This window comes from Octopus sinensis, unplaced genomic scaffold (assembly GCF_006345805.1).
Source record: "Octopus sinensis unplaced genomic scaffold, ASM634580v1 Contig17159, whole genome shotgun sequence".
Taxonomy (NCBI): Eukaryota; Metazoa; Mollusca; class Cephalopoda; order Octopoda; family Octopodidae; genus Octopus; species Octopus sinensis.
This window is the reverse complement of record NW_021834844.1, coordinates 17256-44942: the sequence shown is the minus strand read 5'-3', so window position 1 is coordinate 44942 and position 27687 is coordinate 17256. Positions and strand designations below refer to the sequence as shown.

General features: G+C 37.9%; 1 long non-coding RNA gene across 1 annotated transcript; it reads left to right on the top strand.

The window, feature by feature from the left end:
- Positions 1-12060: 12060 nt before the first annotated feature.
- On the top strand, positions 12061-23007 carry LOC115231015. The gene is made up of 6 exons (XR_004997622.1): positions 12061-12272; positions 13512-13661; positions 15292-15413; positions 17863-17985; positions 21709-21850; positions 22924-23007. It is a non-coding gene; the product is annotated as an uncharacterized LOC115231015 (long non-coding RNA).
- Positions 23008-27687: the final 4680 nt, after the last annotated feature.

Sequence of the window (27687 nt, the reverse complement as noted above, 5' to 3'; positions counted from 1 at the left end):
TAGGGAAAAGTTTCTCTAAGAAACTGTACAAAAATATTTTGGAAGCACCCGTGCAAAAGCACAAGGGAGCCACCCCCACCACCAACAACAGTAAGTAGAGCCTTTTTCTTCTCCTTTTTTTCCCCCCTACTTTTGAAGCATGGCAAATCTTAGAATCGGTTGCTTGAATGTGAGAGGCCTCGGGTCACCTTGGAAACAGGGTCACCTGTTAAACGACCTGAGGTTTCATGATGTGGATGTAGCAGCCATCAGTGAAACCAGGCTCTCCGACCCGCAGGAACTCGAGGCCTTTTCGGCGGATACGAGATATTTCTATCTTCGTGTCGGCCGGGAGCGGGCGGTGGTGGTACTGCGGTGTTGTTTCGGAAGGGCCTGGACTTGAAAATAAGGACAGTCTTCTTGGATCCGGAAGGTAAGTTGGTGGTCCTCGACGTCGACGGTAGTGACGGCGGTGCTTTCAGACTGCTGGCTGCCTACGCTCCGACAGGAGCAGGGCAGTCGGATTATTTCAAACGTCTGGAAGTTTTCCTGGAACGTCACGCACTCTAGTGCTAGTTGGGGATTGGAACGCTGTCTTAGACGAACGTTTCGATCGGGTGGGCAGGGGAGCGTCTGATAGGAGAGGGGGAGGGTGCAAGAGCCTCGCCAACCTACTCGGCCGCTTTCAGCTGTCCGACAGGTTTCGACTAGACAACCCGAATGTGCCAATGTGGACTTGGACCAATCGCATCGGGTCGTCTAGATCGTACTTAGATAGAGTATTTTGTAGGCCAGCGGATAAGGACAGCGTAGGGTGTCCACAATTCCACCTAGTCGAATATACGGACCACAAATTACTGATCTGTACGGTCGACTTAGATAGGCTACAAAGACAGGGACCCGGCTACTGGAAGCTGAACGCGTCGTTAACGGCGTGCAAAGCTTACAGACACCGGATTAGTTTACTAGTTAAGCGGGCGCTCACGGGGGCAATCATCAACAACAACTGGTGGTTTGCCCTCAAGAGAGCAATTAGAGTAGAGTCGATTAGGTATAGTAAGACTCTAGCTATTGAACGTAGGAAGAGAGAGCGGGATTTAGTTAAGAAACTAGACGAGGCTCTTGACACTGGCATCGCGACCGACGTGTTGGCGGCAAGGTTGGCCCTCGACCAACACTTCGACGCCAAACACGAAGGCTGCGTTGTCAGAGCTAAGGCACGTTCGCTAAGCGGGGAGGGGACTAGAGCCGCTCGATGGGTCCCTGTGGCGGAGGCGAAGCGAGGCAACAAAGCAACCATTCGGTCTTTGGTGGACCAGAACGGGCGCGAGGTTACCGAACCGAAGCAGATGTGTACGGTGCTTCAGCGGCACTTTGCTCAACTGTTTGGGACGAGCGGTGGAACGGACACCAACGGTACAGACTTCGGTGTGTACCTGGACGGACTGCCGCAACTCTCGGACAGCGAGGCAGAGTGCTGCGAAGGACCGATATCTGCCTTGGAAGTGGAAGAAGCGATGAAGAGTTGCACGAGAGGTAGATCGCCGGGTTTGGATGGTCTGCCCTACGAGCTTTACTTTTCAATGCCAGACTTGTTTGCGGGCCTGTTGGCAAACGTCTACTGCAACTGGCAGCAAAACGGGAGAATTCCTGCTTTTGTCTGTCGAGGAGTGGTGGCTTTGCTGAAGAAGGACCCAAACAAGGGGGACGTTATAGGGAATTTCCAGCCCATCCCTCTGCTCAATACAGAGTTGAAGATTTTGGCCAAGGTGCTAGCCAAGAGATTGGCGCTTGTCGAGGACAAGCTGGTCGGCAAGACGCAGACATGCGCCGTGCCGACCAGGTCGATACACGACAACCTCCATCTCATGCGCTACATCATAGAGAGGGTGGGTAACGACGCTGGCGCGGGTGGGGCTTTGATCAACTTGGATCAGAGCAAAGCCTTCGATAGGGTCGACCATCGGTACCTGGCAGCTGTCCTCAAGGCAGCCGGCTTCGGTCCAGTTTTCCGCGGGTGGATAGCTGCTTTATACAGCAACATCTGCTCGGTGATACGGGTGAACGGTCACCTTTCGAAACCGTTCGACATCTCGCGTTCGGTCCGCCAAGGATGCCCTCTCTCCCTCTTGTACATTTTGACTCTCGAGCCATTACTGCGCAAGTTGGAGGCTTTGAGGGGTATCCCGCGCGATCTAGGAGGCGGAAACAGCGTGTCTGCTTATGCCGACGACGTCACCGTGGTGGTGTCGAGCCACAGGCACATTGGCCTGATTGGCGAGACACTAAACCAGTACGAAGCGGTGACAGGGGCAAAGATTAACGCGGAAAAGTCTGTGGGCTTGCAACTGGGCACCTGGAGAGGCAAGCCCATGCCGTCCAACAGCGTCGTAGGGCGCTGGACAGACGGACCCGTTAAACTGCTCGGAGTCTGGTTCGGTCCGGACCTCCAGGTGGATAAGAACTGGGAAGAGGTGACGAGCAGGGTGGCACGTCTCACCCAGAAATGGGCCGAGAGGAAGCTGTCCCTGAAAGGTCGAGCGGAGGTGGCAAATGCGTACATCGCATCCGTCATCTATTACTGCTTGACCGTCGTCCCTTGTCCCGACCGCTGGCTGGCCAAGCTGGTACGCCAGCTCATCGACTTTTTGTGGAAGGGTCAGGTGCCACTGGTCAGGCGATCCATCTGCTGTCAACGACCGCTGAACGGAGGCCTTGGAATGCCGTGGTTGCTGTTGCGCAGACATGCGCTCAGGCTGCGGCATCTCAAGCGCTTCCTAGACGGTGAACAGGTGTGGTCGTCTTTTGTAAGACGCGATTTTCCGCAGCTCGTCTCTTTGACGGAGCTGCAGACCTCGATCAAACGTAGACCGAGAAAGGGCGCTTGGCACCTCGAGTGCCGTCAAGCCCTCTCCGCCCTCCGTCAGGCGGGCAATGCGATCGGTTACAGCTCCACTCTAGCGTTCTATAGAGGGTTAGTGGAGGAAAAATGCGACGACGTTCTCGGGGAAACTCTAGGCGTTGAAGATGACGAACTGTGCGGTCTGTTCGGGAGGACTTTCGGGCCGGGGCCGATGGATAATTTCCAGAGGTCGCTCGCCTGGCAGTGCTACCGAGGGGCTCTGCCTGTACGAGATAAACTCTACCGGCACGGAAGTGCCGTCAGCCGGGCCTGCCCGAGGTGTTGCCAGGACGACGAAACCGTTCTGCACGCTCGTCCAGTGCCCGAGTATTGCTGAAATATGGGTTTATGTCGAACAGCTACTGTCACGTGCGGGACGGATCCGACTATCGGCCGAATCCATAGTGAAGAATGCCCCGCCGACCTCATTTAACAAGGAGGGCGAGGCCGTTTTCTTGTGCCTAGTGGCTGTGGCGAAAGAAGTTGTGTGGTGGACTCGTTTGAAAGGGCTAAAGTCAGACACTTTCCTCTTTGGTCAAGGCCTCATCAACTTTTTCAAGTTTCACTTGAAAAGGAAGATGAGGTTAGAGAGGAAAGTGCTGTCCGATAGCAAGTTTTATGAAAGGTGGGTGAATTGTGCGAGACTGGCCAGTATAAATGGACCAGTTCTCAGGTTTCGCCTGTGATTTCAAAAGGGTAATATAAAAGGAGAAAAAAGGGACTCTCTACACCCCCTTTTTTTGACCAGGCTCCCGTTGGCTTTTGTGGGGTTTTTTCCACCAGGAACCTTTCTTAGCGCCTCCCCCTTTTGGGAGATTTTCATTGTTAAATTTTTTAAATGTTATTAAGTTTTTACTCGATGTTTTTCAAAAACGGACAAAACCCTTTGTAACCTTTCGTCCTGTATTGTCCCTTCATGTTTCAAATCATGCGTGTCAGCCCTTGTGGCCAATAAAAAAGAATTAATTATTATTATTATTATATTATTATTATTATTATTATTATTATTATTATTATTATATAAGCCCCTAGGATCTTTTCAATTCTGAAGCCAGTTTTTTCAAATTTTTCCTACTGAACCAAACAATTTGAAACTTCGTATACTGGTAGAATGTGTCAAAAGTAAACTTAATTGTAAACCAGAATGAAAACGGAATTGTAACTTCTAAGTTTAACGTTGTTTAATAATTAGAATTTTAACCAATGATATTCCGTCATTCGGCTTTATTTTATTTACTCCGTCTCGACCACCAATTTGGTGACGTATTAAACATCTTAAATGTAAACAGACCGCATCCTCCGTGAAATCTCCTTCTAATTATTTAAAGTACTCATGTTTCCAGGATCCTATAGTCAGCCACCTTCTAATAACAATATTTAAAACTAGTTAATAAGCCACATGTATTAAATTGAAAATGTTTCCATTCTGTTAGTACTTGCTTTCGTTTGCTATTAAGAAGTGGCATCTCAGTGACGAGGCTTCTAACAAGATTTCGTTTCTAAGCTAATGCGTTTCATTTCACTTATTGTATTTATTTGTGCAAAAGGCAAGAAATTTAATATTAAAAAAGCAAAGAGCTGGCAGAAACGTTAGCACGCCGGGCGAAATGCGTAGCCGTATTTCGTCTGTGTTTGTTTACAGTTTTCAAACGAACGTTAGTACGTCACAAAAGCGCTTTCTACGTCACACTAATAGAATGCAGTCAAGTTTTACACATGAAAACAAACAATCTGATTGGTTAAAATTCGCAGTTTTAATCTACGATTAAAGTTATAAAATAGATTTTTCTCAAATAAACTAGTTCCAACCTGTGTCTTGTTTTGCTAGACTCTATCAGCATACGAAGTTTCAGATTATTTAGTTAAGTAGAAAGATCTGTGGTCCTGCCTTCAGAATTGAAAAGATCCAGCCCCTACATTGTACACACACGCACACATATATACATACATTCACTCACACGCACGTACACACACACACATTTACATATATATATACTATACACTCACACACACAAACACACGTACAAACACACACAAACTCACATACACACCGACAGATATACATACACAATATACACCTATCCGCGCACGCACACATACACACAAACACATACAAACCCACACATACACGCGCACACGTACACGTACATACATACACTCTATAGCCCTTTGTTTTTATGACCCAGCTTTGACCTGGCTTGACACAAACGGCTAGTAGTCATCATGACAGCTGGCTTTGTCATTGCCCTTATTCACCAAAAATACACACACACACGCACGCACAAACACACTTGTCATCTTGCACACACACACACACACACACAGGCATTCCTTTTTTTGGAACTGTCTTGCATTATAAAACCATATTTCAACTACCTCCAAATTCTGTTCTTTCAACATGTGATCTCTTAAGCACCACCAGCTCAAATATTGTCTCCTCTGTCTTCCCTCCTTGGGATCTTTCCTTCTTCTTGTTTCCGACGAAGAGCTCCGCTCGAAACGTTAAACCCTCCTTCCCTTCTTTCCTGAGCGTCAATAATACTTTAATTGTTCCACGTCCTCGCGTTGCTGTGTTTTTTCTCTTTTTTTCTGTGTTTTCTTGTTTGGATTAACTTTATATATATATATATATATATATATATATTATATATATATATATTCTTTATATATAAAAGTAAGGTTGTGTGTCTGTGTACTCCGATTTAGATTCCTAACTACACCCACATTTTGCGGTGCAGTTTAACCAAAACCGGGTATCTTATAGTCGTGATTCATATCGAGCCCTTCTGGGTATTATCGCGCGTCTACGATGAATCTACGATTTAAAAAATAATTTACCATAATTTTTTTCCATTTTTAATGCATATTTTTTTAAAAATATAATGGAAGTAACTCTCTGAAAATGTCTACGATGAGTCAACGATTTTTAAAAAAAATTACCATAATTTTTTTCCATTTTTAATGCATTTTTTGCTATTTTTGGGCTACAACTCTCTAAAAATGCTTTATAGTTATTTCCCTTACAAACCCGAGCAACGCCGGGCGATACTGCTAGTATATATATATATATATATATATATATATATATATATATATATATATATATATATATATTATATATATATATATATATATATATATATATATATATACATATATATATAGCGGCCGATTGTTCACCACTGACAATGGCCACAAATAGTCAGAAAACGTGTGGTCTCGGGATGCCGTCGTCTGCTAGAGGGTAGTAAGGATTTGCTTCTCAGCTTGCAATATATTACGGGTGCAGACTGCATCGATAAACAACTGGAAGCGGATACTCCTGGTGTTTGAACGGTAGTAATATCGATTCCTATGGAACAGCCATGCTGATGTGGTGATAAATATTTCTTCTCGGTATAGTTACTACATTCATCTCCTCTAGAGATTTTCTGACTTGCTACTTTGCTTGTTTTATACACACTCACAGATACAGACACAGACACACTACACACACACACACACACACACACACACACACACACACACACACACACACACACACATATACACACACACACACACACACACACACACATATATATATATATATAATATATATATATATATATATATATACAAAATGAGAAAATGGAGAAACATACCTAAATCAATCATCAACCATCAGATAATACCCAATCAATACTTTATTAAACCATTACATAACAGCAATGACATTATACATAATATATTGCAAATATAACTAGACATGGAAATAGAAATAGAAAATACAATTACATCATATCTGACAGCTGTTTCGGCCGTGAAGACAGGTATGTCTCATTAAACCTATTAGCCATATAAAGCAGGTATAACTGAGACATTAACAAGGATGTCTCACGGCCTCTTCAGAGAATTTAATATAAGTGTGAAAAAATTTACATATAAATATAAAATATAAAATATAAAAATGTGTGCATAGACACTCATAATTCTACGCATATATATATATATATATATATACACATTAATACAATACAAACAAAATATATCAGTATACATTAACAAACACAGTTATTTTCCATATTGGACTCATAGTTCCATAACCAACATCAAGGAAATACATGTACACTCACATTTAAATTTAAAGCAGACATATATATATAGAACAGTCCAGTTCATTAAAATGTATAACCCTACAAAAAAGTCAATAAAATTAATATTAATATTAACAATAATAATAATAATAACAACCATGATTGTACCATGTAAAGCAAGCGGGCATCCACATATATACTCAATGAGTCGAATCCATCTATCCGCTTGATATTGATTTTCCTAGGTAGATTCGATTGGCTTATAGTTTTAAATTTGAATCACAATGGAAATTTTACGGTTAGTTAGCCAAGAAGCGCACATACGCACACGCACATCCACAGATCCTGCGCACATACATACATAATTATATGTATACACACACACATACACCCACACACATACACACATACATAGCCACATACACAGCCAACTCATAAATAAATAAATAATATAAGAGGTATACTCGTAACTATACACATGGAAAAAACAGAGGAACCCAACCGATTGCACATACATGCATGCAGACATCCAGCCCCCCCAAAACGACACCAAGGCCGCGGTATTAACGAAGAAGATCCACTCACATATTTCCATAAAACATTAAATGCAAAGATACATATAATTATATCAAGATAGAGAATGTAATTTTTCATAAGGTACATAATTCATATGACACCGTATTTTTCGTAACCATAGTGTTTTATAACTAAAAGTCTGCTAACTTAACCGCTATATGCTATATTCAAACATACGCTAAATTATAAAGTATATATTAAACATTTCCGTTTGACTATCAAAAGACATAGAAATATATATATACTAAGTTAACATCGGTTTATAATAATTAAATTATAAGAGATTAATTGTAAGAAGTCAAAATACGCTAATATTCTAGGATATATAAACAAAATAACTCCTTATAGTATAAATAGATATCATCTTTACGTAATAAATCCAATGTTATTATAATACTAATATTTATCTATTAAAACCCTTACCAACGAACTAATAGAATTACACTCACATCTACATGCCCATATGTATACTCATGTGTAACAACAGACATACACATACACACCATATATTTTCACATGTGATGTGCGTGTAAACATTCATAGTACTTATATATAAATATATTTTTGAGCATCAGTGGACACATAAATACAAATGTAATAATTAACAGGATTTGGCATTAAATAATATCAGTGGAGGACTTACCAATAAAATAGTATATAAGTAAATAACAAAAATTAAATTAATTATAAGTTAATAATTATAATTACTTAAGATTAAAATGTAATAGAATAAAATAAGATGAAATAATTAAAATTAAAATGAAAATATAAGTACAAGCTAGTATACATGTATATATATTTTATTATAATAAATAATGGATATATATGTATATATATATATACATATAAATAAATAAATAAATGAATAAATAAATAGATAAATACCATAGAATACAAATTAAGATAAATACAAAGGTAAACCTAATATATAGTACTGCTAATATGTATATATCCACATATACATAAAAGAATAGATAGATAGATAAATAACATAAAATAAAATGAAAAATATACATTGAAAAAAGTACATATATAAACTTAGTATCCAGGCTACTATTATGTAAACATTTACCTATAGATAATGAATAAATAAATAGATAAATAACATAATGTACAAATCAAGATGAGTACAAATATAGACTAAATATATAAGACTGCTAATATGTATAAAGCCAAATGTAAGTAAATGAATAGGTTTATTAATAAATAACATAAGATACAAATTTAGATGAGTACAAAGATACACTAAATATACAATATAGAAGCCTGCCAAAAACCCATATACTCATCCAAAACAAACAAAATCCAATATAGACTCACATTTATTACATATTAGTATTACAGTATCTAAAACCAGGTATCCAACTATGATACTCATACACACTCTGCAATTTTGGAAATCTCTAAGAATATCATATTACTGTGTATATACCAAAATGTATATATTCTTTCTTGCCGCAGTGTATTTCCCTTATAAACCAGGACAAAAAACCAAAAACCAAAAACAATTAATACAGAACATATATATTTATATACATGTGTAGCTACAAAATTATAAAATTATAAATTTATAAGTTGCATGTTTTAAAATTGTAGAAGACTACTAGTATAATTAGATACAGAGGAGAGTTAAAATATTACTACTAGAAAAGCTAAGTTCTATTTAAATCTAGAGAAAGTGTACGGTAGTTTATGAATGCAAAAAAATATTTTTTTCATTAATATTATTAATAATAGGCCTACCAGCTTTGATAATGAAAAAAATTTCATTAATACATAGAGAGCATTTTTTTATTTTTTCCATTATATACAGGTGCAGAAGTTAGTATTTTCCAATTTAATTTAAAATCTAAGTTCTTACTTTTGAGTTCCCAAATATACGCACTTAACCCCGTAGAGTACATCCTATTTTTATTTCTAAAAGTATATCTATGATAATTAAGTCTCTGTTTCATGCTATTCATAGTTGCTCCGATGTATACCCTACTACTAAATTGTGTATCCACAGTGCATTGATAAACTACCTCTTTCTTGAGGCATTAATTACCAAACACACATTGATTTCTGTTTCTGCAATTACAGTTATCAACAGGTTGGGGTGATCTAACATTGGCCAAAATTTCTGTAACACTATTCCCATTAATAGTGTTACAATTATTTTTACTATCCAATCCCAAATTCAACGAATGATTTGATTTATCATTATTGGCGATATTCCTATCAATAGTAATAGTATTAGTGGTAGTGGTATCATCTATTACATTAATATTTTTCCTTACAGGTACGGTACCATCATAATTTGCAAGGGGGTTGTTCGTGTTAGCTCCAAAAGAAATATTGTTCTTACGATTATAGAGAGGCAAATTACTATTATCTAAATTCAACTTTCTATCATTATAGAAGTAATCCAGTTTCCTGTTATTAAATGAGGAGATGATGGTGGCTAAATTATGTGTAATGCTATATCCTATTCTAACAGTTCCATTGTTAATTAAATGACCAAATTTATTCTTACCCTAACCAAAATGCCTAAATATTACATTGTGCAAAGCTCTAACTATGTCTGTTTTTATCTGCAATGCATATGGGATTATCAGCCATAGTGTATCCTTATCAGTATTAGGGTTGCCTATCAAATTGTTATTTTTAGTAAAAACCTTGTTCCTCCTCCATCCCATGTTTACTATCCTTAACATTGTCATTGTTATGCCTATCATTATCAATATTACCATAATTATTGCGTAAATAAACTTTACTATTATCATACCTACCATTAGTTTTGATATGCATATTATTAATATTACTACCATCACTTATGTGCGCTAATTTATTTAAACTAACGTCAACAGCTCCGAGATTACCAACATCTCTATAATTATCATATGTGTTTTTATATATACTATTTTTCCTAATCCTACATTTGTTATTGTTTGTCTTAAATTTATTGTTGTTGTTCTTAATAGTTCCACCTGTATTTGAAGGATTATCCTTGGGTATATACCATATTTTACTTTTGTAGCCTGCTTTCAGCAATGCTGTATTATATCTATCACAATGCTTATTAAAAATGTCCCCGTTTGAGGATAGATAAGAGATTCTCTGACTAATGCTACGCACTAGTGATCTTTTAATTTGAGGGGGGTGATTGCTAGAACGGTTTATATATACTAAGTTAGAATTGGGTTTAATATAAGGTTCATGCATCCCATTAGTAAGGTTGCAATTGACATCCAAATAATTGGCAGAATAGTTTTCATTTTCAATAATTATGGATAGGCCAAAACTATTAAAAAATTCATTTAGTCTTTTTTTCAGTAGATCCAGTCTCCTATTTGATGTATTATTTACCAAAAATAAAGCGTCATCCCTATATAGTCCTCCTTTTAATTCAGGGAATTCTCTACTAATGTTATCTAGTAAGTACATCCCAACCAGATCAGTCACTTCCGCTGAATCCGGCGATCCCATGGTGATGTCGAACAAGTTGGGTGTCTTTTCTAGCCCAAAGTTTGTTATCAAACTCTATTAAAGTTTTCCTAGCTGTTAAGATAACCCTAATCTCTCCCATACTTAATTTAGTGTGTCGCCTAGCAAAAATTAAAGCCTTATTTAATATAATAGGGTTTATGGATGTGTAGTAATTTTGTATATCAAATTGGATGAATTTACTTCTATTATTATTACTGACCTTTATGGCAGAAAACCAATCCAGTGCACCTTGAGTATTCTTCCAAAGGTTAAGTTTAATCTTGTTACGTATAGCAGGTAAATATTTATCCAGAATAAGTTTACTCAGTCTGCCTAAGTCAGATTTGGTAGGGCAAATCAATCTGACCTGCGTGTTACCAAGAAAGTTTTCTTTATGGTCCTTGAGTGTGATTCTCGGTCTAGTGGGGGTATAAGGTTCCGTTTTTTCTTCTAGGTAATAATCCAATATTATTTCTCTAATCTCAAGGTTCAGTTTCTAAGTGTGTTAAAAGGTACAATTTCATATTTCTTAGTAATTTCTTTGTGTAGTAATTCATGGTATGTATATATATATATATATATATATATATATATATATATATAGATATATATATATATATATATATATAATTTAGATTCAGTTGAAATAGGCAATTAGGTTTAGACACCAAGCCAGTCCGGTATTATCCGCACAGCTCGAAGTGAATAGAAATCAAATAAATAACAGGACGCCAAGGGACAAATGTTGAAATTTGGGATCTCTTCAACAGTTTCAGCTACCAAATACATCTCTCAAAATTCTTGTCAACCACAAGCTGTTGTAGAAATCCCTTTTCCCAAGGTGCTATGTAAGAAGATTGAACAAAGGATACGTTGATTTTCAAGGAACTTTCTTAAGTACATAGACATAACAGCAGCTCTTAATATTTACAATTTAGATGTAAAAGCAATTTATCTATTCCTTAAGGCAAGGATAACCCTCAGTAATGAACTCAATTGTAATATATATTGTAATATATGTTGTACTGACTAAAATAATATTGTCGTGGCACAACTCCAATGTTTAATTCCATGCTTTAACGATGTATTAATAAACTCTTCTATGGCAATAAATATGTTTATCTAACGGCTTCCCTTTACAGGTAATACAAAACTCAAGTGCCAAAGCAAATACGAAAATTAACAGCCATATTATTGCTGCAAGTATTCCCAATGTTAATATAACCAACCGTGATGAACCAGTTACAATAGCATTCAATGTAATAGATCCGGTAAGCGCTATGTATTTTGTTATAGCTGTCACAGTTTATGTTTCGTTTCAGGGCCATACACCACTGCTCACAAATGAAACACGGACCGCGGTGGAACAAGTAGTAGTAGTAGTAGTCGTAGTAGTCGTAGTAGTAGTAGTAGTTTCAAGTTATAAATATCTTTATAATACCATCTTTATAATACACGCGACGGATATGTTTCCAGTCATTTGTGTTGTAGTAGAAGTCGTAGTAGTAGTAGTAGTGGTGGTGGTGGTGTTGGTGTTGGTGGTAGTAGTAGTAGTAGTAGTAGTAGTAGTAGTAGTTTCAACTTATAACTTATACTATCTTTATAATACACGCGGCGGATATGTTTCCAGTTATTTGTGTTGTTTTTTTAGAATCACCAGTGTATTTTCTTAATATGTTTGTCTATTGCCTTCATTGATTGCGTCTGTGTATTTTAAATGTGATAAATTTCTTTGGGCTTCCGTTGACCATAGTTGAGGTTGTTATTGTTGTTTACCTTCATGTCATCTCTGATCCAGTAGGCCTCTGATGAAACACATTACAGCCATGACCATCATGTCATTTTGTAGATCACTAAATATTTCAAGAACGACATCAGTTGTTAATGTGATGGAGTAGAAATTATCATACTAAACATAGATTAAAAAACAAATTTGAATTGTCAGTTCAGCTACGTTACAAACAGTGATTTGGGGTTCACAGTGTCAATAATAACTAAACATTTATTACCATTGTTTGATATTTTGTTACTTTCGCAAAGATACATTACATGTATTTTAATTACAAAGTAGAGTGGTTGTATACTGTCAACTTAACGTGACAGTCCTGTAAGAGAATTACATCACCGCTGTTTAGCCCTAGGAAGCTACACGTTTGCATTATGTTATATATACAATAATAATAAAGGACGTTACCGTATACATTTTTTACAAACCAAGGACGTTATATACACCTTGACTCAGGTTAGAGAAGGAGTGCGTATTATACACAAGGTTTAGGTTTTTCAGAGGTACAACCCCCTAAAAATCCCCTGCATATTATACTCAAGAGCGGAATATGCTCGATGCTTCCTAGGGCTAAACAGCGGTGGTGTAATTCACTTACAGGACTGTCACGTTAAGTTGACAGTATACAACCACGCTATCGCTCCACCACCGTACATATCTCTATGAGATATTTAGAAATTTAATATTTCTAATTACAAAGTAATTTGATTAAATTGTATTTCAGAATGCCACCAACCCACAATGTGTCTATTGGGACGAATCCCCAGGGCGTAATCCCCACTGGTCAGCAAAGGGCTGTGATACATCCGACTATGAACCTGGAAAAAAAGTATTTTGTACTTGTAACCATCTTACAAGTTTTGCCATGCTAATGGTTGGTAACATTACGACAACCAGTTAATTGCCAGTACACTGGAAATCCTGTCTGTGCATAAATAAGTTCAACACGTATTAACCATCATTTTAGTAAATATGTGAGGTTGGTATTTTGTAATAGGGCACTGTTGATCGTGCTCTTATTGCTGTTTATCAGTTTAAACTCAGAACGGTGTCTACTTGATGAACCAAGATACCATCCTCAATTAAATGCATGAGAATTCCTCAAAGGTGAATGTCATGGGACAGAGAAAAACAACCATTTTCGCTGAATTTAAAATCTATTGGGCTAAAACAATCTGAATGACAATCTAAGTAAGAGATACCGTAAATCCTCGAGTATAATCCGCAATTTTTTCCAAAAATTTAAAGGTCAAAATCCCTAGAGCGTACTATATACGCGGTAAAACTGAAAAATATTTCCTAAGCAATGTCCGAGTCTCTTTTTGCTGTCAAGTACAAAGAAGCTACACGTTTGCATTATGCTATATATACAAAAATAATAAAGGACGTTACCGTATACATTTTTACAAACCAAGGACGTTATATTGACCTCCTTGACTCAGGTTAGAGAAGGAGTGCGTATTATACACAAGGTTTAGGTTTTTCAGAGGTACAACCCCCTAAAAATCCCCTGCATATTATACTCACGGGCGGAATATACTCGAGGATCTACGGTACTTATTTAGTATACAATAATTCTCTAAAGCACAAAAGCCATGTTTGTAGCTTACAAGTTAAACATTTGGCCTCTTCATGATTCTGTTACAGGGTCTCTCCTCTCATTTACATGAAACTTCTGTGTCAATAATGCAGATATATACAATATCTGTCAGTTTCTACAACACATCTGCTACCCGTAAAACTAAAACCTACCCCTATCTTCTGTACATATTTTAGCTTAAAGGAATAGCTGAAGCAATGCAATAAGTTAGTTCACTCAATACCAGTTCTACTATCATCTTATTTCTTTATTGCCCACAAGGGGTTAAACATAGAGGGGACAAACAAGGACAGACAAAGGGGTTAAGTCGATTACATCGACCCCAGTGAGTAACTGGTACTTAATTTATCGACCCCGAAAGGATGAAAAGTAAAGTCGACCTCGGCGGAATTTGAACTCAGAACGTAACGGCAGACGAAATACGCTAAGCCTTTCGTCCGGCGTGCTAACGATTCTGCCAGCTCGCCGCCTTAAGTTCTACTATCATCTGACATCATAATGGCAGTGTTGTTAGAACATTACTAAATAACTTCACTTCTCTTTATTACACTATCTGGATATTTATTTATCACATATTTTAAGCCATACGTCCGCCCTCAATTAACGGTTTAGGTCAAACAGCTCCAATTATTTGTACTGATAACATATAATAAGATATACCTTCAATGAATTTGAACTAAAGATTTATAGGACGGTGGTATATTCGAACTTGACTCAGATATCTCATATACATCATAACGACAGTGAAACGTCACACTGGGGTTAAATATCATGTAACATGTAATAGAAGATGGCACCCGCCTATATTAACCCTCATAATTTATATAAGTATTGACTTAGCATATAAGAAAGAAATAAGATAAGAAAGGAGGGGATAATATGTTGTCGTTTGTTTCTATTGCAGGATGTCTACCAGAATGAAAGAGATGTAAAACATAGTCAAATGTTGTCTATTCTTTCTAACATTGGTTCCGGAATATCATTTGTCTGTGTCATTCTGACAGCAATAGTTCATGTTTATTTCAAGTAAGCATTTCAATTTCTATCTTATTTTGTAAACTGTTCAAATGCAGAGAGACAGTGTCCAACAGTTTGTGGAATTCTCACAGATTGGTAAGATCAATAGTTGATGTCTGCAGAAAAATCATGGATGTGAAAAGAATTCCAGAATGTTGTCAATTTGATGAAGGATTGTTGACTGGACAAATATTTTAGTGCAGGTTTTGTAAGCGACTCACATTAACGATGACATGCGAAAAAGAGGAGTGAGGGGTGTTCTGTGTGTTTAAGTAGAGTTAATTCAGAGAAGTATGGCTTTACTGTTACTACTATATCGGTCTCTATCATCTTTATACAATATGTCTGTGACCGAGTTGTAGCTTGTTGACGAGTTTATATTCGCTATCCAACCAGATTAGCTTCCTTTGGGTGTGATCGAGAATATGTGTGTGCGGTGTGTATATATGTATGTATGGTATATGTTTTGCTGGAATGTCAATATTTGTCTAACGCTGCTCCGTATTCCCTGATCTTAATCAGAAATCTATGTCTTTCTGACAGTGTTTATACATGCATACATATAACTTACATACATACATGAAATTAGGCTTCTCAAAACCAGAAAGGGGAAAGCTAAATCAAAGACTACAGAGCCAATCTATCACTGAAACTGTAAAAATCTGTAAAACTTTCCAGAAGTTCATCATAGGCGCAGGAGTGGCTGTGTGGTAAGTAGCTTGTTTACCAGCCACATGCTTCCGGGTTCAGTCCCACTGCATGGCACCTAGAACAAGTGTCTTCTACTATGGCCTCGGGCCGACCAAAGCCTTGTGAGTGGATTTGGTAGACGGAAACTGAAAGAAGCCCGTCGTATATATGTGTGTGTTTGTGTGTCTGTGTTTGTCCCCCTAGCATTGCTTGACAACCGTTACTTAGTGGTTCGGCAAAAGAGACTGATAGAATAAGTACTGGGCTTACAAAAGAATAAGTCCCGGGGTCGAGTTGCTCGATTAAAGGCGGTGCTCCAGCATGGCCGCAGTGAAATGACTGAAACAAGTAAAAGAGTAAAGAGTAAAGAGTATTTAAATATATAAGAGCACATCTAGATAAGAATACATATATAAAACATACAAATCTTCACATAATAATACTCAAAATAATTAATAATTGAGCATTTTATACGCAAATTCGTTAAGCAGATTTCCTTATACATTTTAGGAAATCTAGTTTACAAACTGTGTATCCGTGGAGACCTAGCGAGTTGTACTCTAACACAGAATTTAAACGAGTCCGGCTGATTCTTACTCTTATGGACAAGGAGACACTCTGTGTAATATGATACCTGAAACTGCATGTTGAATACAGGGTTGACAAAAACTTACAGTCGTAGTCTATTGTACAGTGTAGCATTGCTGTTAATGTATTAACAACATATATGTGTGTACGTTGTGTGCTTGCGTGCGTCAGCGTATTCTACGTTCAATGCGTGGTTAGGGCAGCGGACTCGCGGTCATAGGATCGCGGTTTCGATTCCCAGACCGGGCGTTGTGAGTGTTTATTGAGCGAAAACACCTAAAAGCTCCACGAGGCTCCGGCAGGGGATGGTGGTGATCCCTGCTGTACTCTTTCACCACAACTTTCTCTCACTCTTACTTCCTGTTTCTGTTGTACCTGTATTTCAAGGGGCCGGCCTAGTCACTCTCTGTGTCACACTGAATATCCCCGAGAACTACGTTAAGGGTGCACGTGTCTGTGGAGTGCTCAGCCACTTACACGCTAATTTCACGAGCAGGCTGTTCCGTTGATTCGGATCAATCGGAACCCTCGTCGTCGTAACCGACGGATTGCTTCCACGTTCAATGCGTCATGTACGGACATCTATCATGAACAACTATCAATGCGTCATGTACAGAACTACTATCAACAATCAAACCTGTTTGTTCCTTCTCGAGCCATGCCTGGCTTATAAGGGCCGGTTTCCCGGTTTCTTTGGCGTATAGGTTCCCCACCTGGACGGGACACCGGTCCGTCGTAGGTGAGCTGCATGATGCTGGAGGAAAGACTGAGAGAAAGATGTGGCAAAAGAGTCAGCAGAATTTCGCTACTCTTTTCTGCCGGAACCGCGTGGAGCTTACGTGTTTCGCTCATAAGCATACACATTGTCTGGTCTGAGATTCGAACCCGCGTTCCCTCGACCGCGAGTCCGCTGCTCTAACAACTAGGCCACGTACCTCCACCTACCCAATGAACACAGTCAACAATAAACACAATGCTTTATATCTAATACAGCCTATTACACACAGCTACACTACACCATGTCTAAATACATATTGTAAATGCATAGTCAACATATCATTTATATTTCGAATAACCATCACCTATAAACATAGTTGTAATACTATTTTGTGCTTTGAACAATGCATTTTATATTTGTGTTAATTTAATGCAGTATTATTTCTTGTTTTCGTTATTTCAGAAATCTATGGAAATTAACGTCTTCCAAGGTTTTAGTAAACTTGTGCGTTTCTTTAGCTGCCACTTATTTTATCTTTCTTGTTGGGTTCCAAGAATATAGTACAAAATAACAGCTGTTTGTAAGGTAAGTGAACACATATTTAACATAAAACACGATGGGTCCCGATCGTCGCCGTAAGGCACAGGACTACAGACCAAAATCGTGGCCCAGATAGATACATTTAATTTACGGGCGTTTGTTGGGGTCTAATATCACTCAAACGCTCTGATACCCCCCAGAATGCCAGAGGACTAATAGTTCAACTAATGACTTTTGAGATGATGTAAAACTTGCCCCCATTATATACTAAGAAGTTATTTAAAGTATTTTTTGTTTTTTTTGTGTGCATGGCACTCTTTTACTCTTTTACTTGTTTCAGTCATTTGACTGCGGCCATGTTGGAGCACCGCCTTTAGTCGAGCAAATCGACCCCGGGACTTATTCATTGTAAGCCCAGTACTTATTCTATCGGTCTCTTTTTGCTAAGTGACGGGGACGTAAACACACCAGCATCGGTTGTCAAGCAATGCTAGAGGGACAAACATAGACACACAAACATATACACACATACATATATATATATATACATATATACGACAGGCTTCTTTCAGTTTCCGTCTACCAAATCCACTCACAAGGCTTTGGTCGGCCCGAGGCTATAGTAGAAGACACTTGGCCAAGATGCCACGCAGTGGGACTGAACCCGGAACCATGTGGTTGGTAGGCAAGCTACTTACCACGCAGCCACTCCTGCGCCTATTGTCTCATTTTCGTAAAAATATGCTTATCAGTCCATGCTATGTAAGTGCAAATCCCTCATTGTGAAAGAAAGTCTACTAAACAGATTTCATCCAGTAAGAGAGCCCATGTTGTGGCTCTTTCCAAATTATTTCCAATATTTCTATTGATATTACATTTAATCTTTCCGTTGTTCGTTCTTACATTCTTTCATTTGACCAGTGAGGGTGCGTCGCTAAGTGGTTATGTCACTTTGCTCAAGATTCTAAATTCGGCCATTCAAGAGTTTGGACCTGGAGATCTCCATTTCCAGCGACTTCGAGGGCCACCTCACAGTGGTGTCGGGCGTCAACGAAGAGCCCTCGACTACAACAAGACGAACAAAGTTTTTTTTCCTAAGTCCGGGGTCTCCCACCCCTAAGCCCTAGACCATCGCCTAATAACCCTTACCCGTCTTGTTGCTTAACAACAACAACAACAACAACAGATTCTAAATTCGTGAGGTCGACGTCGTCAGGAAGACTCTTTATTCCATATTGTCCCCTTCCGCTCAGCTGGCAAAACCGAATGCTACTTTTACTTTAGAAGGGCCAGCTTTGCCACATTCTGTTCACGTTAAGGGTACCTGTGTCTCTGGAGTCCTCATCCACTTGCATCTTAATTTCACGATCAGGATGTTCCGTTCACCGAATCAGCTAGAAGGTGAACCAGTTTTCATTTGATAATGATTAACTGTCTCAGAAATACCAAGAAATGAGTGATAATAATATGACGGGCATATGGCGTAGTGGTTAAGAGCACGGGCTACTAACACCAAGATTCCGAATTCGATTCCAGGCAGTGATCTGAATAATAATAATAATAATAACAACAACAACAACAACGCTATCGAAAAATACCTTAAGAATGAGAACCCAGGTTCGAGATTTCCCCAAGACACCTGATGAAGGCTGGAGGGTATATCAGCCGAAATTTTGTGTTAATAACAAACAAGATGAGGAGAAATATCCTTCAAATGTAAATAATGTAAATAACTTTTATTTCGTCAAACTGTAATTTTGTAAGACATCTTCCACCCATCCGCTCGCCTTTATATAAAGTGTTAGCGCACCCCATATGTCTATGCTAGATTCCTGTTCAACATTCTTCGAATTTTTTTTTTATCCCTTCGAGCCTTTCTATCTAATCAGGCAATTTTTAGGAAGAAGGGATTCAGTCGATATCATCGATCTTTATACTTGACTGTTCCTTTCGTTTATCGACCCCAAGAGGGATGAAAGTAAAGGTTGAACCTTGTCATCCACTCAGGAGTCGATGAATTAAAGTAACAACCGAGTATTGAGATCGATAGTATCGATTAACCTCGCTCTCTCTAATACTTGCTCAACTCGTCACAGAATCGTTAGCACGCCGGACAAAATGCTTGGCGGCATTTCGTCCGTCTTTACTTTCTGAGATCGAATTCTACCTTTCACATTTCGAGATCGATAAAATAAGTACCAGCTGAGCACTTTGGTCAAAGTATCCGACTAAGACATTCCACCAAAATTTCAGGCCTCGTGTCTGTAGAAGAAATAATTATTATTGATATTATCACGATGTAATGATGAAGGCGGCGATCTAGCAGAAAAGTTAACGAGGCGGATAAAATTCTTTGCAACACTTCGTCCGTCTTTTCATTCTGAATTCATATTCCACAGAGGTCGATATTGCCTTTAATACTTTCGTGGTCAATTAAGTAAGTTTTTTTGTTCCTTCTCGAGCCATTGCTGGCACATAAGGGCCGGTTTCCCGGTTTCCTTGGCGTATAGGTTCCCCACCTGGACGGGACGCCGGTCCGTCGTAAGTGAGCTGCATGATGCAGGAGGAAAGACTGAGAGAAAGATGTGGCAAAAGAGTCAGCAGAAATTCGCTACTCTTTTCTGCCGGAGCCGCGTGGAGCTAAGGTATTTCGCTCATAAACACACACATCACCTGGTCTGAGATTCGAACCCGCGATCCCTCGACTACGAGTCCGCTGCTCTAAACACTAGGCCATGTACCTCCACTAAAGCCTAACCAGGCTCATGGGCCCGGTTTCCCGGTTTCTATGGCATATGCGTTCCCCAGCTGGACGGGACGCCAGTCCATCGCAGCGTTACTCATTTTCGCCAGCTGAGTGGACTGAGTGAACTGAAGTGTTTTGCTCAAGAATACAACGCGTCGCCCGGACCAGGAATCGAAACCACAATCATACGATCATGGTGCTGACACCCTAACCACTAAGCCATTCGCCTCCACAATTAAGAAAGTACCATTTGAGCACTGGAGTCGATGTAATCGACTTAGGCACAACCCCAAAATTCCTGGCCCTGAGCAAAAATTTGAAGCCATTACTATGACGTAATAATGTAGTGTATTGACAAAAACATCAAACGAAATGCCTTTTTATATTGAAGGACATCTTTTTGAGATTTCTATTAAAATGTCAGTGGGATTTATTTAATGTTTATCCGTCTGGGTTCAATAATACAAAATGTCAATCAAATCTATACGCCACCTCTGCGAAATAGAGTGGCTGTGTGGTAAGTATCTTGTTTACCAACCACATGGTTCCGGGTTCAGTCCCACTGCGTGGCACCTTGGGCAAGTGTCTTCTACTAAAGCCTCGGGCCGACCAAACCCTTGTGAGTGGATTTGGTAGAAGGAAACTGAAAGAAGTCCGTCCTATATATGTATGTATATATATATATATATATATATATATATATATATATATATATATATATATATGTGTGTGTGTGTGTGTGTGTGTGTGTGCGTGTATGTTTGTGTGTTTGTGTTTGTCCCCCTAGCATTGCTTGACAACCGATGCTGGTGTGTTTATTTTCCCGTCACTTAGCGGTTCGGCAAAAGAGACCGATAGAATAAGTACTGGGCTTACAAAGAATAAGTCCCGGGATCGAGTTGCTCGATTAAAGGCGGTGCTCCAGCATGGCCGCAGTCAAATGACTGAAACAAGTAAAAGAGTAAAGAGTATAGGCCATGCGTCAATGTCAGATATCTTTATTGTTGGTATTGTTGTTGTAGGCAATGGCTGCTGTGTTACACTACTTCCTTCTGACATCTCTCATGGGGATGACTGTAGAAGCAATTCATATTTATCGAGGCCTGTTTGTATTCAAAACCATTCGGTCATCTTTTATCAAGAGGATTTTAATTTTGGCCTGGGGTATGTATAATGGTTTTATCTCACTTTATCGCTAATTTCATCTCTCTCTTTCTTTCTCTCAATCTCTTTCTTTCTCTCACTCTCTCTCTCTCTCTATCACACGCTCACACACGTATTCTCTCTCTCTCTCTATCACACGCACACACACGTATTCTCTCTCTCTCTTTCTTTCTCTCTTTCTTTCTCTCTCTCTCTCTCTCTCTTTCTTTTCTCTCTCTCTCTCTCTCTTTATCACACGCACACACACGCATTCTCTCTCTTTCTCTGTCTATCTATCTAGTTGTCTAGCCATCTATCTATCCCGTACATATATTCTCTGTGTAAAAGTTTTATAGATGTGAATTTGTTGATGCGGAAAATACTCACTTATTGATTTTATTGAAGCAAAAATGAAAGAAAGAATTGACTTTCATGGGATTTTAATTCTGAGTACTAAACGAAACACTTTACATCATGTCTTTTGGGATTCTTTAAGTGAGAAAGGTAATGTGGTAAACGGTCATGGTATCGGCTTGAATAAATTAGTAACGTTGGAGAGATATGAAAATAATTCAAGCAAGATGTAAATATGGTGACGCAAAAGTGCATGGAAAAGCACATCGAAACATACGTAGGAAACGAAAATTACAAAGGAATAAATTTACTACTTAAGTCATTCGAGCAGCCTCAGGTTACAATTTCATTCACACAGTTTCGCTTCGACTTCGTCTCTAAGACTTACTCATTTTGCACTTTCACCTAATGCACCGAGAAATTTGTGAAGAAGTTAGTGTGAGTGAATTGTTGTTGTCTTCCATATAGCTTAGTCTTTACACCATTATCCAGTGTTTTTTACTCGTTGTTTGCCACTGAAATAGAGTTGATAGAATCGAAGTTATCTGTCAGTCGTACCTATTCTAGAAGCAAAATGATCAAGTGTCTAGGAGTGACCTGTGTGAGATACGAAATATATTACTAATTTCTTTTGGACAAAGCATAATCGACTACATTTATTCAAATGTCATGTATTTATTATTAAATATTTTCATTAATATCAACAAATATTTATTCATTTCTGTAAATGTTGTTGACAGGTATTCCAGCTGTCATTGTCGTAACTACTCTGGCAATTAACAACACAGACAATTACATTAGAATTGAATCAGAAATGTAAGTATGTATGTGTTTTATTGCCCTAATATTCTGTGATTTTCACAATCAAGATTGCTAGTCTTATTTACGCGTTGAATATTGTAGAATAATGAAGAAACCACCGCCAGGATAAAGCCATGTCATAGATTCTTGGTAGTCATACACTGATAATATTTCCTTTCGTTTTCTAAATATCTGTGATCTCATCCGTCCCTCCGTTCAATTCAATAAGAATAAATATCTATTGATACATAACTTTAAAAATCTGGATGAATGTAACGTACACAAATAAACTAATCAACGTATATTTTTTTCAAATTAATAATTAAATAATATAGAACCTATTGTACTATTAAGCTATTAAGTTGTTTTTTTTATGCTAATATTAGAACTCTTGAATTATACCATAACGTTCGAGAAGTTTCGTATTTCTTTATTGCCCACAAGGGGCTAAACATAGCGGGGGCAAACAAGGACAGACAAAGGGATTAAGTCGATTACATCGACCCCAGTGCATAATTGGTACTTAATTTATCGACCCCGAAAGGATGAAAGGCAAAGTCGACCTCGGCGGAATTTGAACTCAGAACGTAGCGGCAGACGAAATACCTATTTCTATTTCTTTACTACCCACAAGGGGCTAAACACAGAGAGGACAAACGAGAACAGACAAACGGATTAAGTCGATTATAAAGTTAATCCAAACAAGAAAGCACGAAAAAACACAACAACGCGAGGACGTGGAACAAATATAGTATTATTGGACGCTCAGGAAAGAAGGAAAGAAGGAGGGTTTAACGTTTCGAGCGGAGCTCTTTGTCGGAAACATAGGAGAAGGAAAGATCCAGAGAAGGGAAGACAGAGGAAAAAAAATCGCCAACGGTACACACATTATATATCGACTAGAGTGCGTAACTGTTACTTTTTTAATCGACCCCGAAAGGATGAAAGGCAAAGTCGACCTCGGCGGAATTTGAACTCAGACGAAATACCTATCTCTTAACTACTCACAAGGGGCCAAACACAGCGACTTGAGCGACTACACGGGACGTAAATCACCTATTTTGGCTAGACGACCCAATGAGGTTCATGTAGATATTTCAAGCTTGTTCGCCGATGTTCTCGCACCTTTCTAATCCAATTGGCGTCAGAAGGGGAGAATTCTCAGGTTTGTAAACTGGAGAGTAGTAATTCCGATAAGGATGGGATGCGTTATTGAAAATATTCGACCCATAATTCTACTAAACACAGAGTTTAACGATTGATTTTATATTTCTTTGTAGTTGTTGGTTATCCAGCGCATCGTTCTACGGTGCTTTCCTGGCTCCTGTGGTGATCATTCTCCTCTTCAACCTTATCGTATTTTCTTCTGTTATGCGGCGACTGAAAGCAATGCAAAACGACGAACAAGTTGAACACAAAACACACAAAGTACGTGTTTTTGGTATCGTTGGATTGTGTTTCCTGCTTGGATTGCCCTGGAGTTTAGCATTGTTCGCTTTTGGTGAAGTAGCAGAAGTGTTTAAGTATCTTTTTGCTATCTTCAATACCCTTCAAGGAATGTTTATCTTCATATGCTACTGCATATACAAAAAAGATACCAGGGATATCATCTGCCCGTATGTATGTAAACGAAAACCACGGGCGCCGAGGGAAATTCGGAAGAATATGAAAAGTAAGTGTAATTTGGTCTCTCTTATTCTTGCCACCAACAAAAACGATATTGTCATAATGGGGATAGTCACTAACAACACTTACACCAACACCATCGCTATGTACATCGCCACTCTTAGGATAGACATCATCATACATATCAACTTCACTGTCATCATCATCATCATCGCAAGTATGTATTCCGTGTGGTGTGTGTGTGTGTGCGCGTGTATCTATCTATCTATCTATCTATCTATCTATCTATCTTCTATCTATCTATCTCTATCTATCTATTGTGTATATATGTATGTATGTATTGTGTATGTAGTATGTATGTATGTATGTATATATATATATATATATATATATATATATATATTATATATACATTATATATACATATATATACATATATTATATATATGTGTGTGTGTGTGAGAGAGAGGAATTATTGAGTTTAAAACTTGATATTTAATATAGTTTTCTCATTATGTTTCCAGTTCAAATTCCGAGCATGAAATAAGACGTATGGTAGCAGAAACGAACTTATGAAGGAAAATCAAGAAAATGTGTCCAAGAGTATTCTCTGATTATATTTTACATCAAAAAACTAAATGTTCTTATATTACAATTAAACTCCGTAATATATTCTAGCGGCAAATTTCATATTTACTATTTTTGGCTTTATGTATGTATATATATATATATATAATATATATATATATATATATATATATATATATATATGTATATAATAAATTAATAAATGAATAAACATATGCATATATACATACATATATGTACGTACTTACCTCTACATGTATATATACATGCATATATGGGTACAGGACACCAAAAAAACTTCGAACACAATGAGAAACGAAAACATAAACACAAAACCAAGGAAATGGACATTTTTCTAAAACAACGAAAAAATAGAGTACAGGACATACAAAACAAGGAAAATTCCCCTTTTTTAGTCGCCTTTGTTTCATCTACTCCTCCTTTCGAAGGTCAAGGCGATACATGACTTTAATGAAACAATCCTTCCCGCGAAAATCAAATTAAATAAAATTTGAGATTTTTTTGCGGAGGGGTAAAAATGGTAACAAAAACAGGACAGTAACGACAGTACAAAATATAAACAGTAAAAAAAGACAGGACAAGGAGAATAACAGTAACACAAACAAGAACGAGATAAAATTTTTTCGAACGCTATTTTTTGAGAACGGCAAGAAGCAACAGAAAGTGCCGTCACTACATATATATATATATAACGGGAAGCTTTATGAAAATAAACAAAAGACGAAGGCAGGTTTACGGAAATAAACAAAAGACGAAGGCAGGTGGAATACAAACAAACAATTGTATTAGTATGGCGCTCAGGAATATAAATAAAACAAGTCTTTTACGTTTCGAGCCTACGCTCTTCAACAGAAAGATACACAGAAAAGAAACACGGAGAGAAACAAGGAGAGAAAAAAAATGCGTGCAGAAGCTAGCGAATCAACATGGCGATCTGATTCCGACCAGAAGTCAAAGATCAAACGTGAGACGCATATATATATATATATATATGCTCGTGTATGTGTGTAGGCATATGTGTGCGTGTGTATATTTGTGTGTGCGTGTATATTCAAGAGTCACCTTGTATTATGTTTTCCTTCAAAAGACTAAATTTTCTTCTTATATTGCATCAAACATACATTTACATAACGTAGCGTTATTTTTGCCTATTGATACAACGCTGCGCAACTAAGAGACTCTATAATGTAATTTTAAACCAGGCTACGTACCTGACGAGTGGCCGAAAGGCAAAGATCTGAAAATCTTCCCGCAATTAAAATCTTTCCATATTTTCTAATTGTAATTTCACTATTGACTTCTTTTTCAATGTAATATTTAAATTCTTCTGAATAAAGTCGTATGTTACTTATACTTTATGGAAATTCAGCTTAATCTATAATAAAATAATAATAATAATAATAATAATAATATAATAATAATATAATAATAATAATATTAATAATAATAATAATAATAATATAATAATAATAATAATAATATAATAATAATAATAATAGTAATAATATTAATAAAATTAGATATAATAAAAATCAGTCTTAAAATATTTATGTCTTTGGAATAGCCAAGATATTTCGTACATTGTTATCATTATCTTTTATCGCAACTACTGACATGCTGGAGCATGCATGGAGGGAATTTCGTCAAACGAATCGACGGCAGAAGAAAATTAGCCTGGTACTTATTCTATCGATTTATTTTCCTGAACCGCTAATTTACTTGGTCGTGAACATAACAACACCGATTGTGAAAGTCTGGTCGGGGGACATACACAAGCCACCCACGTACACACACACACAGACACACACACACACACGCACACACACACACCTGTATATATATATAATACATTAAAATCAGTTTGAATTTTGTTTGCATGCTTGCAATGTTACCCAGCCAAACTGGTACATAATGGGAAAATACTATGAATTAAGTTTACTGTCAATTGTCAAGACAAACGGTAGAAAATAAGCTTCGCGTAAATCAGACATGTATGTAACTTTAGAGAAATTAAAGGTTTTGGGGTACAAATACCCAAAACGGTTCATAGTGGAAAAATATTCCGAAAATAATCTGAAAGGGAAGAAACTCTTATCTTTCTATTAGGCACAGTGACTTGACAACGAAAAAATATGCGTTTATACAGTGTGTTTCTATTTTCGATTTTGTTAAACACAATATTTCAAAAATTCAAGCTGTTTGTACGGTAAGTATTTATATTTTAGTGGAGGCGCAATGGCCCAGTGGTTAGGGCAGCGGACTTGCGGTCATAGGATCGCGGTTTCGATTCCCAGACCGGGCGTTGTGAGTGTTTATTGAGCGAAAACACCTAAAAGCTCCACGAGGCTCCGGCAGGGGATGGTGGTGATCCCTGCTGTACTCTTTCACCACAACTTTCTCTCACTCTTACTTCCTGTTTCTGTTGTACCTGTATTTCAAGGGGCCGGCCTTGTCACTCTCTGTGTCAC